At 39.2% G+C, this 17,953-nt stretch overlaps 1 protein-coding gene across 1 annotated transcript in view; it reads left to right on the top strand.

The window, feature by feature from the left end:
* The window catches only part of CDS1 (CDP-diacylglycerol synthase 1), a 73,643-nt gene that overhangs the window by 1,336 nt on the left and 54,354 nt on the right, over positions 1 to 17,953 (top strand). The gene's annotated exons all lie outside the window — the stretch shown is intronic.

Raw genomic sequence — 17,953 nt, 5'->3', positions numbered from 1 at the left:
TCTATAGATTACTCTTCTTTCACATTTAAGAATAAGTACATGTGATATTACCATCTGTTTAAAGCTAGAAAAGCAGTTCGGGCGTGTTTGGTAATACAGTGGTGCAAGTAAGAACTTGTGAAGAAATGCAGTTTTATGACCTTATGGACTGGATGGTTTGGGAAATTGGGCCAGAGAATAGATTGTTGTATCAAACCATCTGTTTAGAAAATTCCATTTTATTTGAGAAACCCAAAACACGTAAACTGTTTCTAGAAGCCTACTTTGGAAGCAGGCGTTGCCATTTAAATTACAGAAGTGAGGTGAATTGTCCAAGGTCAAGTTCGTGCCTCTTGAAACTAGAATCTGTTCTCCTGATTCCTTTTCTTCTGATTTATGTGGTTGCTGAGACTGGCTGGCAGTTCTGATTTGGGAAGGATTCCACCTGAAAGTTGATGTTGATGAAATTGATGTAACCCAAATTACAAAGCCCTAATAGGAACATATCACATGATACCGCGAAATAAACACAAACGTGATTCTTAGAAACTAAAACTTTAGAATCAATGGAGTGACACTTTTTTCCCCTTACCCTTGATAGTAAGTAGAATAAAATGAGTCTGTAATAGAACATATGTGTCAAGGAATTACCCAAAATATAACAATTTCCAGCTACTGAAGGTTGAAGTTACAAAACTAGAAACAGTGAGCTGAGAATAGTCTTTGTGAAAACTGCCTTGGAAACTAGACCCAAAATAGAATTAATTAGGTTGGGATTTGTTTTTTGTTTTGTTTTTAGCACCGGTATAGTTTAGCATCAAGGAAATACCAGCTTCTCTATGTTGACTCCCTTAACTCGACAAAACTAACAACCTTTTATTAAGATAAAAGATGTTCAGGAAGCCATGCATAAAATACCTTTGGAATTAAGGTTGTTTTTTTGTTGTTGTTTTTTTTTTTTTTTTTTTTTTTTTTTTTTTTTTTTTTTTTTTTTTTTAACACCATAATGTATTTAAAATGGAATGGAAACTACTTCTGTGGTGTGATTTGACTCATTAGAACTGTTGTCTCTAGCTATCTGTGACTGGGTTGCCTCGCTGCATATTTATTTATTTATCAGTGCAGTACTGTTGGTTTTCATTAACACATGTCCAGCTGGATTTTGTTTTCTGAAAGTAGACTTTGCTATATGTAACCTGTTTTGTCAAGATTTCTTAGACAAGGATGAACATATTCAAACCATATCTAAAATACTGCTCTACTTTTAGAGTTTATCACAAGGAACTTTTGACTTGGCAAGCTTATAGATGTTGAACTCTATCCTTGTCTGTCCTTTCTTATCAGGGTGTGTATTTGAATACACCTATATTTCCAGGTCAAGGGCTATTTTAAAATCAGTTTGCACACTGGAGGCTGGTTAATATTTGGTCAATTCAAACTCATTAAGGGCCTTCTCTGTTCTGTTGCAGTAAAGGCAAAACTCTTGGGGAATTAGTGAAAGAAGTGAAGGAGGTACATTATATTCTGCTATTATAATACACTCCCATGCATTGCCATTTTGTAGTCTTTTAATAATGGTGTTATTATTAACATGACACTCCCTTTGTTCGGACTGGTGACTTGTGCTGAGGGAAGGCTCTGTACTCCAGATAATTAGCAAGTGAAAAAAATACTTCTTACCTGCAGGGGAATGTTCCCAAGTGTTAAATGTTGGAGTGGTACTTGAAATATGACAAGGGACCCCTTCAAGGCACCCCGCAGGAGACATATATGAGTTAGATTTATTAGAAGTCTGTACAAGGCTCATTGTTAGCATAGAGGGCATGCTTGGCCTCTACTTGGAGACTGCCGGAAAAGCTCTATACGGTAGGTGAGGATTGAACTGGAAGTGAAAAGATTCCTGGGACTCACCAGGTTTACAAGGATTTGGGTTGGGTGTTCTAGGCAAAGGACATGTTGGGTTTTTTCTTGAATCAGCATTCTAGGCAGACGGTTGGAGATACAGAGGAAGAGATAATGAAGGTCCTGAGAGCAGAAGGAGGAGGCATTGCTTAGAGCAGTGGTCCCTAACCTTTTTGGCACCAGGGATCAGTTTTGTGGAAGACGCTTTTCCATGGATGGGTTCGGGGGGATGGTTTCAGGATGATTCAAATACATTACATTTATTGTGCACTTTATTTCTATTATGATTACATTGTAACATATAATGAAATAATTATACAACTAGCCATAATATAGAATCTGTGGGAGCCCTGAGCTTGTTATCCTGCAACTATACAGTCCCACCTGGGGGTGATGGGAGACAGTGACAGATCAGCAGGCATTAGATTCTGATAAGGAGCATGCAGCCTAGATTCCTTGCATGTGCAGTTCACAACAGGGTTCAGGCTTCTGTGAGGATCTAATGCTGCTGTTGATCTGACAGGAGGCAGCGCTCAGGTGGTAATCTGAGTGATGGGGTGTGGCTGTAAATACAGAGGAAGCTTCGCTCACAGGCCACCCACCTCCTGCTGTGCAGCCGGGTTCCCAACAGGTCCAGCACCTAACAGGCCGGTACTGGTCTGTGGCTTGGGGGTTCGGGACCCCTGGCTTAGAGGACATCATCAGTAGTACTTAGGAATAAGGGCTGAGACAGAACATGGAGTTTAGCAAAAGATCTAAGTAGAAGCAGGTTTAGGTTGAGGAAATTGAGAGGTGAAATGTTGGTAGTTATTATTATAAAGTGGCAGTGAAAGGAATACAGGATGGCAGCTAGAGAGACAAGAGGATTAATGAAGATTTTTCTTTTCAGAGGAGGGGAGATATATATTTGTATGAAAGTCAAATGAGTAAAGATGTTGAAGACAATGGGTAAGCCCTAGGAAAAAGAAAGCAAACATGGGGTAGACACTGTGGATTATTGGGATATCCAAGGAAAGGAAAGAGGGATGCATGTCCCTTCCTTAAGAAAAGAAAGACAGAATGAAGGGTGGATACAGGAACATTTTGAAAAGCAGAAAGGAGAAGATCAAGTGTTCAATGCCTTCAGTTAGTAAGGTAGGAACTCAGAACCAATGAGCTTCAAGGGATCTTAGAAACAACTTGGTTTAACTCAGTTCGTATATATTTGTATATATTTATATATAGTTTGGTATATATACAATTATAAACAATAAATTTGTGTTCAGTTGAATCTTCACTGAGTTTGATAATTCTGTATAGTACCATAATAGTTACCTTTTGGTCATTTCCTATCACATTTCCCAAAAATGACAGTTCAAATGTGTTCCAGTCGCATTTGGTGTTGTGTGAGTGTGTGTTAGGAATATCCCCATTTAATAGCTGAGAAGAAGAAAAACAATGGGAGTGACTTAGGCCTGGGGAGTGCCAGAGGTCCTGTGAATGACCACAGATTCAGCTCGGCAGGGAAGTGGGCTGGTGAAGATCTGATGGGTTGGGTGGGAATGAGCATTGAAAGGGAAAGAGCTAAGACCTGACTTACGTAGAGACCAAGGGAGAACTTCCCCTCCGCCCTCTGAAGACTTGCCAGAAAAAACTGACAACAGGTAGATTAATCGGAGAAATGGCATACAAATTTATTAATGTGTGGGATGGGAGGAGGGAGACAGAGTGATTACCTGAACCCCAGAAGGAGGCACAGAAGCTCGTATACCATCTTGAGGCAAAGGTGGTCCTATCATGTAGATGAAACCTCATAGGGAGCAGCCCTCAGAGAGAATAGATGGTGAATATTTCTTTCAGACCTTTAAAGGTGTCAGACTCTCAGTTAATCTTTCCTAGATCCAGACAAGAGAGAACCTCAAAGAAGGCCAGGTTGCATCAATGCAGATTTTCTCTACAGATGCAAATCTCCCTCACAACAGACGGCTTTGCAGGGCTATTTGTTTGCAGGCCCTCAGAACAGCCATCTCAAAATATGTCAAAGAAGTATAATTTGGGGTGAAATATTCTGATTTCCTTCACTTGCTAGACCCTGAAGTGGGAGAAAAGAGGGTGCACATTGAAGCTGTGGCCAGTCAAGGGGAGCACACGTGGAATAGTGTGCTTTCAGGTGAGGTCCCTGTGTGTTTGTGCATGGGGCTGCTACTTAGAGATTTTGATTTGTGAAGTTGAGGGGAAAGCAATCCAGAGATCATTTAACTTCTGTCCTCCATTTGAGATGTGTGCAGCTTCTTTCATAAATACATTATTATTTTCAAATAAACTTTTAATTTTGGAACAACTTTGATTTATGTAACCACCCCACAGGTTCTTCTTGCTTGCTGCCCAGATAGAACTGGTTTAACAACACAGGAGAATTGCAATAGAGAAAAATAGTTTAATGCACACAGAACTGGCTAAACAGGAGACCAGAGTTTTATTACTCAAATTAACCTCCCTAAAAATTTGGAGGCTAGGCTTTTTAAAAGAGAGTTTGGTGTGCAGCAGTTAGAGAATGGGTGCTGCTGACTGGTTGGGGAGGCAAATTACAGGGGTATGGAGAGCGGTCCTTGTATGCTGAGTCCACTTCTGGGTGGGGGGCCACAGGAGTTGCTGGTTTGGCGGACTTACCCAGTCATCAGAAATATAAAAATCTGAAAGTAGTCTGTCTTTTAAAAGGCCAATCTTAGCTTATTTAATAGTGATATTATGTATAGAAGGAATTGTAGAAGTTGCAAATCTTGTGATTTCCAGAGCACTGGCTGGTAATTGTTTACATGTAATCACAGCAAAATTCAGTCCCCTCTCATAATCCTAAACTTGTGACCTGTTGTTAGTTTTATAAAGGCAGTTTAGTTTAGGGAAGAGCTGTTACCATTTAACCTATAAACTAAATTTCTTCCAAAGTTAGCTTGGTCCTCACTTGGGAATGACCATGGGCATCTTGAAGGTTAAAGGCAAGATAGAGTTGGTTAGGTCAGATTTTTTTTCACTGTTAGAGTTTTTGTAAAGATGGTTGGTTTCATTTACAGAAGCATTACAAAGGTTTCTGTGTACTTTTCACCAACTTTCCCCTAAGGTTTGTATCTTGCATAACCGTGGTACATTGGTCAAAACTTAAGAAATTAACATAGCTATAATATCATCTTAGACTGCAGATACTATTCGGAAATTCACTGGTTGTTCCACTGTCCATTTACTGCCCTGGAATACAATCCGGGATTCAGCACTGCATTTTGTCTACTTTATTTTGTTTTTGTAAAAGCCTTAGTGTGTTTTTGTAAATTACTTTTTCATTTTGGTGCACTTCACTATAGGTTGTGCTAATGTCACCTGTAAGTGTAATGAACATTTTCTATAGTTTTTCATCTAGATCTAAGCCATTAATAAAATATTATGGCTTAGATCTAGATTTCTGGACTACCATTTGGGCTGATACTCCCTAACTGTTGATGAATTATCAGTCAGTATTACCACCTAAGTAATTTTCCATGATTCAGCTTTTATCATGCACAGCATATTCATTTCATTTAATAACATTAAAAAAAAATGCTGGCTTCCAAAATATCAGCAACCCAGCCAAGTGATAAGACAGAGCTAGGTTTTTAGCTTACTGCAGTGAGGAACACTTCCACGGAGCCTTGGTAGTATTTCAGAGGGGGAGAAGCAAGGTGTAACTTATTTGAGAATTGGAAGTTTGATTTAAGGCAGGTCTTTTATTTTTTATTTTATTTTAATTTTTTTTAGACGGAGTCTCGCTCTGTTGCCCAGGCTGGAGTGCAGTGGCGTGATCTCAGCTCACTGCAAGCTCTGCCTCCCGGGTCATGCCATTCTCCTGCCTCAGCCTCCTGAGTAGCTGGGACTACAGGTGCCTGCCACCATGCCTGGCTAATTTTTTTGTATTTTTAGTAGAGATGGAGTTTCACCATGTTAGCCAGGATGATCTCAATCTCCTGACCCTTGTGATCTGCCCGGCTCGGCCTCCCAAAGTGCTGGGATTACAGGCGTGAGCCACCGCACCTGGCCTAAGACAGGTCTTTCAATGTGGGGAATTGATTAGGATTGGGTAAGGGTCACAATATAACAGTTTGGGATTGGTGGATAAGCCAGATAAGGATTTTGAGGCAAAAGTTTTCAAAGAGTCTTAGGACTAAACTGTTCGTTGATGCTTCCTTTCAAAGAGTTGATGTGTCTTTTAGGAATTCTTGTAAATAACATGAACTTCAAGCAAGAGTTTCCAGGAATACTCAAGTTATACTAACGAAAGAGTGAATCTAAAGGCATGGTAATGTAATAGTAAGCTCTGTGCAGGTTAGGAATGGTAGTTAACTTGAGATTTCTAAAGAATACCTGAGGGTTACCACATGAATTTTCACTTGCTGTTTATGATCTTTAAACAGTTCATTTTCTTGTTATTTTGAGAGATATTACCGTAGAATGTCATCAACTACATCAAGCTTTGGATGTGTACCACAGTGGGTTTTTTTGATGCTGTCATGCTGAGGAAAAAGCTGAGGTGCAACATAGAATTTAAAGACAATACCTGAGCCAACTTTAAAGATTTTACTTGAGCCAAACTGAGTACACTGCCTGGGACATACTTCCAAGTTGCCTGGGTGAGTGCCTTGGTTGGCTTTTCTTATAAGCAAGTTTTTAAAGGCAAAAGGGAGCAAGGAATGGGCTGGTACAAAGTTATTTGACGGGAATTCTCATTGCCTTACAGAGATAATATTGATGAGTGATTGGCTATTCAGTTTTAAAAGGTAAGGTATGAGTTACAGTGTCTAGTATATGGTATTTTATGGCTACCTGGTATCAGTCCAGAGCCAACATAGCAAGTGGCTACGTTGTTTAGCTCAAACGGTGAGAGACATGACTGCTGACACATTTTAAACGCTTCTCTGGGCCTGATAATTTAATGAGACTCGTATTCTTCAAAATAAAAGTTTCTTTTCCCTTTTAATGCGAACAATATTTTGTCAAAATATACTGGGGAAAAGTGGGACAATTTAATGTGCTCTGGAAAATTATGAAGAAAAATTAAGATATATACACGTAGTATGAGTATTCTTTATGTGTTTATGAATTTTGTTTTTGTAAAACAGGCTGTCACGTTTCTTCCCAGATAACACAGATAAATACAGGGGTTTGGTGTGTTTGTTTTCCTTTAACCATTCTATATTTGGGGATGTCTTTTCCAAAAATACAGATTTTAGTTCAGTGTAAAGAACATAGGTCATTTAGGGAATTATAAACATATTTCTTAAGGCTTGGTTTGGTTCCGTGCATTCAGTAAATACTTGTTGAGTGCCTATTATAAGCAAGACACTGCTTGAATGTTATTTTTTTGTGGCTTTTTTAATACTCTTTGAGAAAAGAAGTGGTGTCAAGATTTGTTTGTTGCTCAACAACTAATTGTAGAATATATTAGTCTCTTGAATTATGGACTTTCACTGCATGGAATAATGATATAAACTAATTTTTTAGTGCAAAATAATTTATAATTTGCAAAATACTTGCTTATACTTAAAATCAATTTTAGTCTCTTAGCAATTATATAGGCAAGGGAGATAGGTTTAGTTTACATATGAGAAAATTGGAATTTGACAGCCTAAATGCCCTGCTAAGCATCACGGTATTTAGAGCCAGGATTTACCTTACATTTTCTAATTTAAAAATGTAAATGAGAAATCAGATGTGTGGTCCTAAATGTATAAAATCAACTAAAACATTAAAAAGAATCTTACTCTGTTACTACCTTGTGTGATTTTGGACTAATTTGGTCTTTTTGAGTCTATGAAATGTTGGCATTGGATTAGAAATTTTTAGCTGACAGCCTGTAATTGGGTGATTTCAGGCACCTAGATTTAAACAGCACTTCAAGTATTTCCTCGCTTACTTATAATCAATTACAAGAAATCATTAGCTTTTATTTCATTTTATAGCTGTTTATATTTTATTTGGTTGAGAAATGTTTCAGAACTTAATGAGAATGACATCACATTTTGAAATTACTCTAGAAATGGAGAGGAAGTAATTTCATTAATGACCAATTTTTGTTTGTTTGTTTTTGTTTTTTTTTTTGAGGCAGAGTCTCACTCTGTCACCCAGGTTGGAGTGCAGTGGCACGATCTTGGCTCACTACAAGCTCCCCGCCCCTCCTATTCAAGCAATTCTCCCACCTCAGCCTCTCAAGTAGCTGGGATTACAGGCACGCAACACAAAGCCCAGCTAATTTTTTATTTTTTAGTAGAGATGGGATTTCACCATGTTGGCTGGGCTGGTCTTGAACTTCTGACCTCAAGTAATCCACCTGTCTCAGTCTCCCAAAGTGCTAGGATTACAGGCATGAGCCACTGTGCCTGGCCGACCAATTGGTTTTTGATCGTCCTGAGATACGCCAAGTTTATTATCTAAGTATTTACTTATTTTCTTATCCTCAAAAAGAGGTGAAAGATATTTTTCAGGACATATCATTGAATGTTTGCTTAAGACTTTCTCAGAACTATCAAGATTTTAAACTTTTAAAATATGAAATTGAAAGGCACAGGATGAGAGAAAAAAGAGTCCAGTCCAGAATGAGGAGCTCATATCTATGGAAATTATAGCTGCTTTTTGCAAACTTAGCAGCTAAGAAAGCAGTGTTGCTTTTTTGCTTCCTGGCTGTGGTTGCAGTTCCCTTTATTTGCCGGAACCCATGGCCAGCTATTTAAGAGCTTTCTGCAAGGCTGATGTGGCCAATCTGATTTCATCACCTGTGTGGCCCAGGTGGGACCAGACACCTTGACAGTTAAGTTTTGGCTCACTGCTACCTTCCAGTCCCAAGCAGGTCATTTCACAAACAATGTGGGGCTGTCTGTGGGTCAATGAATATTTATTAAGCCCATCTGGAACTTCACATTTTATCTTAATATATAAAAATCCAGATTTGGGAAACCAAATTAGATTTGTCTTTCAAGAGTGTGCTGTTTATTTTTTCACCTACTTATACTGTGCTTGTACTTGAACCGTCTCAGAGTTGAGGCTTTGAACAATTCTGTGGGACACTATTCATGTAGAAGTCAATGTAGATAGTGCCCTGGAATGCTGCATGTAGTAGTCTCATTTATAATAATGTATACTGCTTTTAATAAATATGAAGTTGATACAAAAATGTGTACAAAGTATACAAGAAGATAAGGATACCAGCTAGTGACCTGGGTGGCTTATCTTCTCAGAGGTATTCCTTCCTTGTCTTGATAGGTTTACAACATCTGTTTGCATCCTCTGTCACCTTAAATAATGAGTTTCGAATGTATGATTATTTGATCCCAGAGCTTGAGGATGGCCATTCTGGAGCTTAGATTCAAGTTGCCTTGAGTATACACTCTGATTAGCAGCAGTTACAAGGTTTTTTGTTGTTGTTGTTGTTGTTTTTGTTTTTTCTCCTTTAGATAGAGTCTTGCTCTATCACCCAAGCTAGAGTGCAGTGACGCAATCTTGGCTTACTGCAACCTCCGTCTCCCAGATTCAAGCAATTCTTCTGCCTGGGACTCCTGAGTAGCTGGTATTACAGGCGCGCTCCACTACGCCTGGCTAATTTTTGTATTTTAGTAGAGACAGGGTTTCACCATGTTGGCCAGGCTGGTCTCAAACTCCTGACCTCAAGTGATCCACCCGCCTCGGCCTCACAAAGTGCTGGGTTACAGGCATGAGCCACCATGCTGGCCTACCCGTGGGTTTTTAAGGAAAAAAGAAAAGGCAGTTCCTAAGTTGTTTAATAAGAATTTAGATTAAAATAAACTATTGATTGGCTACCCGTTGTTCTTTGTATCATAAATTGCAGGAAGATAAGGGGTGAGGCAGCGAGTCTGGAACAAAATGCCTTTAAGTAATTGCTCCCAGGCACGGGTGTGGGGTGTGACTGAAGTCCCATACCCCGGGGCCTGATAAATTTTACATGCCTCACATAGCTGGTCAGCTCAGAGCTATTTTTCTTTTCTCACCTCAATCAATATATTGTTTAGTGTAGGGGAGTGAAAACCCTTCCAGGTTTCTTGGCTGGGCTACAAATTAAATTGACATAAGACAGTTAAGAGAAAAACCATTTTTCTCTTGTTTAATTACATATGTCCAAAACAAAACAGGAAAGAAGTGTCAGATTTCTGAAGTTTATATAGCACCCTGAGATACTGAAAGGAATAGGGGCTGAGGCTTCTAAGGGGTTCTGGCCACATAAGTTCTGGGAGGGTAAGGTGAGGAAATGCATGGTGAATAACAGCTGTCTTGTTATGCGGTTAATCTCTCAGGTAATAAAAGCTGTCTCAGAGTAGCCATCTTCCTTATACAAATGATTTACTAATGTAGATTTCCTTTATAGATATACATTTCTTTTACGAAATAACAACACTTCAGAGCTACTAATGTGTCTGCAGTTTCTCAGAATTATAATCTTGAAATATACCAAGGAAGTGTATTTTGGGGTGGCATATTGTAGTTCCCTATAGTCATATTTTAGGGTAGTATGTCCTGAGTCTCAATATTGGTTTTGAAGTTTTCTCTACCTTTTTATTGTAACTTTTTAATAATATAAAAATGTTAAAAGGTTAGGACAATGATCTTCAGTATACCTAGGACTTAACTGTTATTAAGAGATTGCTAAGTTTACTTTATCTTGCCATATATACACAGTTGGCTCTCCATATCTATGGGTCATGGCTCACTGCAGGCTCAACCTCCCAAGCTCAAGTGATCCTCCCACCTCAGCCTCCTGAGTACCTGGGACCACAGGCATGCACCACCATGCCCAGATAATTTTTGAATTTTTTTGTAGCGATGGGGTCTCCCTATGTTGTCCAGGCTGGTCTCAAACTCCTTGGCTCAAGCAATCCTTCTGCCTCGGTCTCCCCAAGTGCTCCCAAAGGTGAAGCATAGGACATGAAAACCCTCAATGCATATCATCCAAGAGGTGGCCAAAATCAGTCTGGTGATGGTCAGTTTTTAGGAAAGGGATGCATTGTGAAATTGGCAAGCTGTCATATCAAAATTGCAAAGAGGGAGAGTCCAGTAGCAGCCTCAGATGATTGGCTAAAGGTGATAAAAGAAAGGGTACTCTGTTTCTTGTTTTCTAGAGCTGGTTTCTGCTTACTCCTTCAGAAAGAATTCTGGCTAAAGGTTAATGAGGAAGGGGCCTACTGAGGCATGTCCAACCTCCTGTCCCATCGTGGCTGGAACTCAGTTTCTGAAGTTTCTCTGGTGTCCCTTTGGCCAAGAAGGGGTTTGTTCAGTCAGTTGGGGGGCTTGGGCTTTTATTTTTATTTCTCAATTATTTATAATACCTAATACATAATACATTATGTAAATTCTACATAAATAATTGCATACTGTCGTTGTACAATATAGTATGCTGTATTGTTTACAGAATAATGACAAGAAAAAACTCTACATGTTTAATACAGATGCAACCGTCTTTTTTTTCCGTTTGAATATTTTTCATCTGAGGCTGGTTAAATTCGTGAATATGGAACCCACAAATGTGAGGGGGCCAACCATCCTTGTTTTTTTTGCTCTAAATAAATGCAAGGCAGAAAAGCTGGAGGCATTATTTATCTTAGCCCTGAAAAAGTGATATACCTGTGAGGACCAATCATTAATAAGATCCCTGGTAAAAAACAAGTTTGGGATGACAGTAATCATTCAGATTTTGAGTGAAACTCCTTAATTTTCTCCGTTCTTTTGTGTAATTCCATGGATTTTTTTTTTCTTCTAGTGATCTTTATTCTTCATTTGGAATTTAAGACTTACATACATGAAACCATACAAAGTAGTATGATTTTAATGTATAATAGAAAGGGATATTACTGGAGAAAGATCAGAAGGAGCCAAACATTTAGGAAAGTCTTAAAATGGGCCTTAAAATTAAGTAAGATTTGAATATTGTAGATGGCATCTTAGGAATGGCAAAAAACAGAGCAGCAATATTGTAGCGTGGAAGACTTGGCCCGATTCCATTTGGGGATAGAGAGATGACAGCCATAATCCCCTCAGCACATACTCACCAAGCTCCTGGTTGCAGGAATGGCCATGGTGGGTGAGACTGCTGGGTGAACAGGCAATCAAAACATGTCATACAAATGTTGGCATGCAAAGAGCTGCACAAAATGGGCTGAGGAGCTCCATTAGCTTCTGATTGCTGCTAAAACAAATCCCTAAAAACTCAGTGTCTTAAAACAATATAACCTTACCTTATGGTTCTGGAGGCCAGAAGTCCAAAATGGCTATCCCTAGGCTAAAGTGAAGATGTCCTGGTAGGACTGTGTTCCTTCTGCAGGCTGTAGGGGAAAATCTGTTTCCTTGCCTTTTCAAGCTTCTAGAGGCTAACTGCATACCTTGGCTGGTGGCCCCTTACTCCTTGCTCAAAACCAGCATCACTGTACCTCTGCTTCTGTCATCTCTTCTCTGACTCTGACCCTCCAGTCTTGCACTTATAAGGACCCTTGTGATTATATTAGACTCACCTGTATAATCCAGGATAAGCTCACCACCTCAAGATCAGTTGATTAGCAAACTTAATCCTGTCCACTTCCTTAATTTTCCCTTGCATTGTATCAACATCTTCACATATTCTGGGATTAAGACGTGAATATCTTGGTGGGGAGAGTGGGGAGGGAAGCATATTTTGCCCATGACAGGCTCCCTGTAGAAGAGTATTCTAGAAATTACATCTAGGTTGATACCTTACAGATAAATAGGCAGAGTCAGGCAAAGCCAAGCTCAAAGCGGAAGAGCTTAAGTTATAAATAGAGGAATACTGTAGCACAATATTGAGAGGCTGAGACTGTTCACGCTCTAGGGAGCGCAGAAACTTTAGTTTTGCAGAGCCTGGAGTGGCTGGGTGGGTGTGGCCAAAGCCCTGGCTGGAGAGTAAGAGGAGGCTGGGTTTATACCCTGTGATGAGGAGGTGGGTGGATGATGTTATCAGATTTGCGTTATGTTATGCTGAGACACATTTGTTTTTCTCTTATCCAGGCATTGGGATCCACCACAAAGTGTAACTCCTGATTGGATTACTAAGGTGGTGCTCTGAACCAACCAGTCACCTCCTTCCTTCAGTGGGGAATAGAACAGGGCTGCAGAGAAAGATTTAGGGACCAGTTTTTCCCTTTGCAGTTCAAATTTAAACAAATAAGGAGTTTTTATCAATTATAATTAATTAGTATAGGATAGGACCACAGAGCTGATGAATGAGGTAACCAGATTTCTGTCTATAAAATACAGTGTTATGGGAGCAATGGCTCACACCTGTAATCCCAGCACTTTGGGAGGCCAAGGTGGGAGAATCGCTTGAGACCAGCCTGGGCAACATAGGGAGACCCTGTCCCTACAAAAAATAACAAAAAATTAGCCAGGTGTGGTGACTCCAGCTGTAGTCCCAGCTACTTGGGTAGCTGAGGTGAGAGGATCACTTGAGCCTGGGAGGGTGAGGTTATAGTGAGCCTTGAGAGTGCACTGCACTCCAACCTGGGTGACCCTGTCTTGAAAGAAACAAAACAGTGTTACTAAGTCCCTTGACCATTCTCTATCTTTATAGAGGTCTTGAGCCTCCTCACTCTTGGTTCACCAAAGTGCTGACTCACTAGGAAGTAAATCAGTTTAGTCCTTCTCCCCATCACAGATAGAAAGCAGTTCCTTCTCTTCACTTCCACTCCTGGGAGAAAGAGAAGAAATCCATGCTTATATGAAAACCGTGAAGAAACAGACAGAAAACGCTGAAATCAGGAACATAGCCTCATGTTCTTTCAAGTAAAACTGTTCAGTTTCAAGATTTTTAAAAGGCTGCCTCCTTTCAGGTGTGGAGCTATATGTCTCTGTGGGTTTCCTTTGGCTTAATTGCAAATCTTAATGCTGAACTGAGCTACAAGGATCAGTGTGCACATCAAGGGACCCTTGACGGAAGAGCTGACCATGGTTTTCTAACTCACTTTTTAAGGGGCCAGTTGTAAAAGAGACAAAAAGTGTGAGTGATTAATATATTATCCTTTGTTTTATTTTTAAACCACTACTTTACCTTCATTTGTTTATAGACTTCCTTTGGGACCCATCATCTATTTTTAAAATTTTGATTCTTATTTTAATTAATTTATTTTGAGGTGGGATCTTGCTATGTTGGCCAGGGTGGTTTCTAACTTCTGGGTTCAAGAGGTCCTCCTACCTCAGCTTCCTGAATAGCTGGAAATAGCTGCTTGCCACTGCACCCAGCTATTTTTTACTTTAACTGACATAATAGTTGTACATACTTATGGAGTACAGTGTCATATCTTGAAGCCTGTGTACAGTGTGTAATGATGGAATCATCCTCTTGATGAACTGTATCCTTTGTTCCCTGAGCCCCATGTCCTTGTTCTTGTCCTTTCTGTCCCCAGTATTGGAAAGCACCTCAGTTCTCTTTCCTGGACTGCTCTTTAAGAGTCCCCATGAACTATAAATGACATTCACTAAATTGAACACACTTAAAGTGCTATCTTAGCTCAAGATGTTATAACGAAAATACTATAGCCTAAACAACAGGAATTTATTTCTTATAAATCTGGAGGCTGGACGTTCAAGATCAACATGCTGGCCAATTTGGTTCCTGCTGAGAGCCCTTTGCAAACTGACACCTTGCTGTGTCCTCATGTGGTAGAGAGATTATCTCTTGTGCCTCTTCATAAGGGCACTAAACCCATTCATGAGTCTCCACCCTAATTGACTTCATAATCTTACAAAGGTTACCTCCAGATAACATTACATTAGAAAGTTGCACTTCATTGTATAATTTGTTTTTTGGCAGGGACAAAAACATTCTGTCCATAGCAAATATAATTTGGCAAATTTTGACACATATATATATGTATATATGTATATATGCCTATGACTATGAAGCCATCATATAGTCAAGATAATGAGCTAATCTATCACCACTAAAAGTTTTCCCCTTTTTGTAGTTCTTCTTTCATCCCTAGACACCTACTAATCTGCTTTCTGGCACCATAGATGAGTTTGCATTTTCTGGAATTTCATACAAATGGAATAATGTAATACATGTGTGTATATATGTACATATATATGTATACGTGTATATATACATATTTTATGTACATTTTGTCTGGCACCTCTTACTCAGCATAATTATTTTGGGATTCATCCATGTATCAATTGCTCACTTATTTTTATCACAAGAGAATATTCCACTGTATGGAAGTAACATAATTTGTCAATTTCCCTGTTGGCTATTTGAGTTGTCCCTACTTTGGAGCTATTGCAAGTAAAGCTACCATGAACATTTTTCCACAAGTCTTTGCTCGTATCTACACTTCCATTATCTTGGATGAATACCTAGGAGTGAAATGGCCAGTTCAGTTGTTGGTTGTATATGTAATTTTTTTAAAAACTGTGATACTGTTTTCCAAAGTGGTTGTACTATTTTATATTCTCACCAGCAGTGTGCAAGCCTTTCAGTTCCTCCACATTTTCTCCAAAACTTGGTGTGTTCAGTTTTAAAATTTTACCCATTCTAATAGATGTATAGTAGAATCACATTGTGATTTTGACTTGCATTCCCTTAATAACTAATAATGTTGAACATATTTTCATGTATTTATTTACCATCTGTGTATTACCCCTGAAATGTCTGACCAAATATTTTGTTCATTTATTGAGTTGTTCTTTGTTGAATTTTGAGAGTTCGTTATGTATTCCAGATTACAAGTCCTTTATTAGATATGTGATTTGAAAATGTCTTTAATTCTGTGACTTGTCTTCTCATTCTCTTAACAGTGTCTTTTGAAAGACACTGTTAGTTTTGATGAAGTTATATTTATCATTTTTTTGGTGGATAATAATTTTGTTATCATACTAAGAAATCTTTGCCTAACCAAGGTCTCAGAAAGTTTATGGAAGATTTATAGCTTTATATAAATGTCTGTGATCTGTTTTGATTTAATTTTTATCTGTGGTGTGAGGTATGGATCAAGGTTCTTCATTAAAATTGTGTCAGTACCGTCTGTTGAGTTACCTTTGCAACTTTGTTGTTAATCCATTGACCATATGTATGTAGATTTATTTCTGGACTATTCTTTTCCATTGATTATTTTGTCTGTTATGTCAGTACCACATTGTCTTGATTACAGCAGCTTTATAAGAACTCTTGAAAACAGGTAATATAAGTCCTTCAAATTTAGTTTTTTTCCAAACTTGTTTGGCTCTTCTATGTTCTTTGCATTTTCATAGAAATTTTAGAAGATTTTCTCCAAAAAAGCCTTATGAGGTGTTTACAGAAGAAGGTGATGGTCAGCAAGGCTTGCAGCAGTGAATGAGAATGGAAATGAAGGGAGGCTGGGCACAGTGGCTCACACCTGTACTCCCAGCACTTTGGGAGGCCAAGGCAGGTGGATTGCTTGAGCCCAGGAGTTCAAGACCAGCCTGGGAAATATGGTGATACACCATTTCTATGAAAAATGCCAAAAAAAATTAGCCAAGTGTGGTGGTGCATGCCTTTACTCCCAGCTACTCAGGAGGCTGAGGTGGGAGGATGGCTTGAGCCCAGGAGTCTGAGGTTGCCATGAGCCAAGACCATGCCGCTGCACTTCAGCCTGGGTGACAGAGTAAGACCCTGTCTCAAAAAAAAAAAAAAAAAAAAAAAAAAAGAGCAAAAGAAAAAGAAATGGAGGGAAAGACAAATGACAGACTTGGTGCCGACTGAATGTGTTGGTTAAAGGAGGCAGATATCAAGTGTTAAGGTGATGCCTAAGTTTCTGACCTGAGTAATTAGTTAACTGGATTGGTGGTGGTATCTTCTCCAAAGAAGGAATTATAGAAGGAGGCAGCATTTTGATGTGGAAGAGAGAGAAGTCCATTGCTTATGTTGAATTTCAGATGATGCCAGTGGAAAACCACCTGGAGATGGCATGTTGGAAGCTGGAGACATAAGTTTACAGGGAGTCATCGGTGTACGGGGTCCGTGGGAGATCACATGGTGGTGGGAGAACACAGGCCCAAGACAGAAAGTTAAAGATCATTATCTTTAAATTATGAGCTTGAGAAGAAGCAGCTACGAATTTTTAGGTTGTTGTAAACATTTTAAATACCTTCATTCAGGTATGGTGGCTCACCCCTATAATCCCAGCACTTTGGGAGGTCGAGACGGGTGGATCACCTGAGGTCAGGAGTTCGAGACTAGCCTGGCCAACATGCGAAACCTCATCTCTACTAAAAATACAAAAATGAGCTGGGCCTGGTGGGGCTTACCTGTAATCCCAGCTACAAGGGAGGTTGAGGCAGGAGAATTGCTGGAACCTGGGAGGTGGAGGCTGCAGTGAGCTGAGATTGTACCACTGCACTTCATTCTGGGTGGCAGAGTGAGCCTCCATCTCAAATAACTAACTAACTAACTAACTAACTAAATAAATAAATAAATAAAATAAATAAATACCTTCATTCAACGTGCACAATGCTGCATAGCTCTATTTGATCATTAAAAGTATTATAGTACTTCCTTCTTTTCTCTGACCTCCATTCACACTCTTATTTTCCTTTTCAAGTCTGGCATCTTTGTAACAAAGTCTATATATTAAATACAGTCAAACAAGGGCCCCTGTTACTCATTCTCATAATTGAGTAACATTGCTCCAAAATGCCACTATTTGGAAATTATCTTGTATTCTTTAATTACTAGAATGAAATAGACTCCTAGTCCAATTTAAGTTTTTATTTTGTGCTTCTCTAAAGGGTATAAAATAGAAAGCAGAAGCTTAAATAATGTAAGTAAAAGCAGGGCAGCCTTGTTGAGGGTGGGGAGGGTAGGGTTGCAGCACGTCACCATTATTGCCAAGTGGGCTTTAAAGTGGCTTGCAGAAAACTTTAGTATGTTGAGGAGTACAACTTGAATGCTAGTCTGGATGGTTTTAGTATTTTATAAATAAGGAAACCAAGGCCTGAGTTCCCTTCAGATTCAGTGATTTGCCCTTTGTCTCGCTGCTAGTTAGGGCAGAGGTAGAATTAGGGTGGTAACTCCTGATTCCTAGTCTCATGCTCTTTT

Source organism: Macaca mulatta, chromosome 5 (assembly GCF_049350105.2).
Source record: "Macaca mulatta isolate MMU2019108-1 chromosome 5, T2T-MMU8v2.0, whole genome shotgun sequence".
NCBI classification, from domain to species: Eukaryota; Metazoa; Chordata; class Mammalia; order Primates; family Cercopithecidae; genus Macaca; species Macaca mulatta.
The sequence above is the reverse complement of the archived record's forward strand: the minus strand, read 5'-3'. Positions and strand labels throughout refer to the sequence as shown.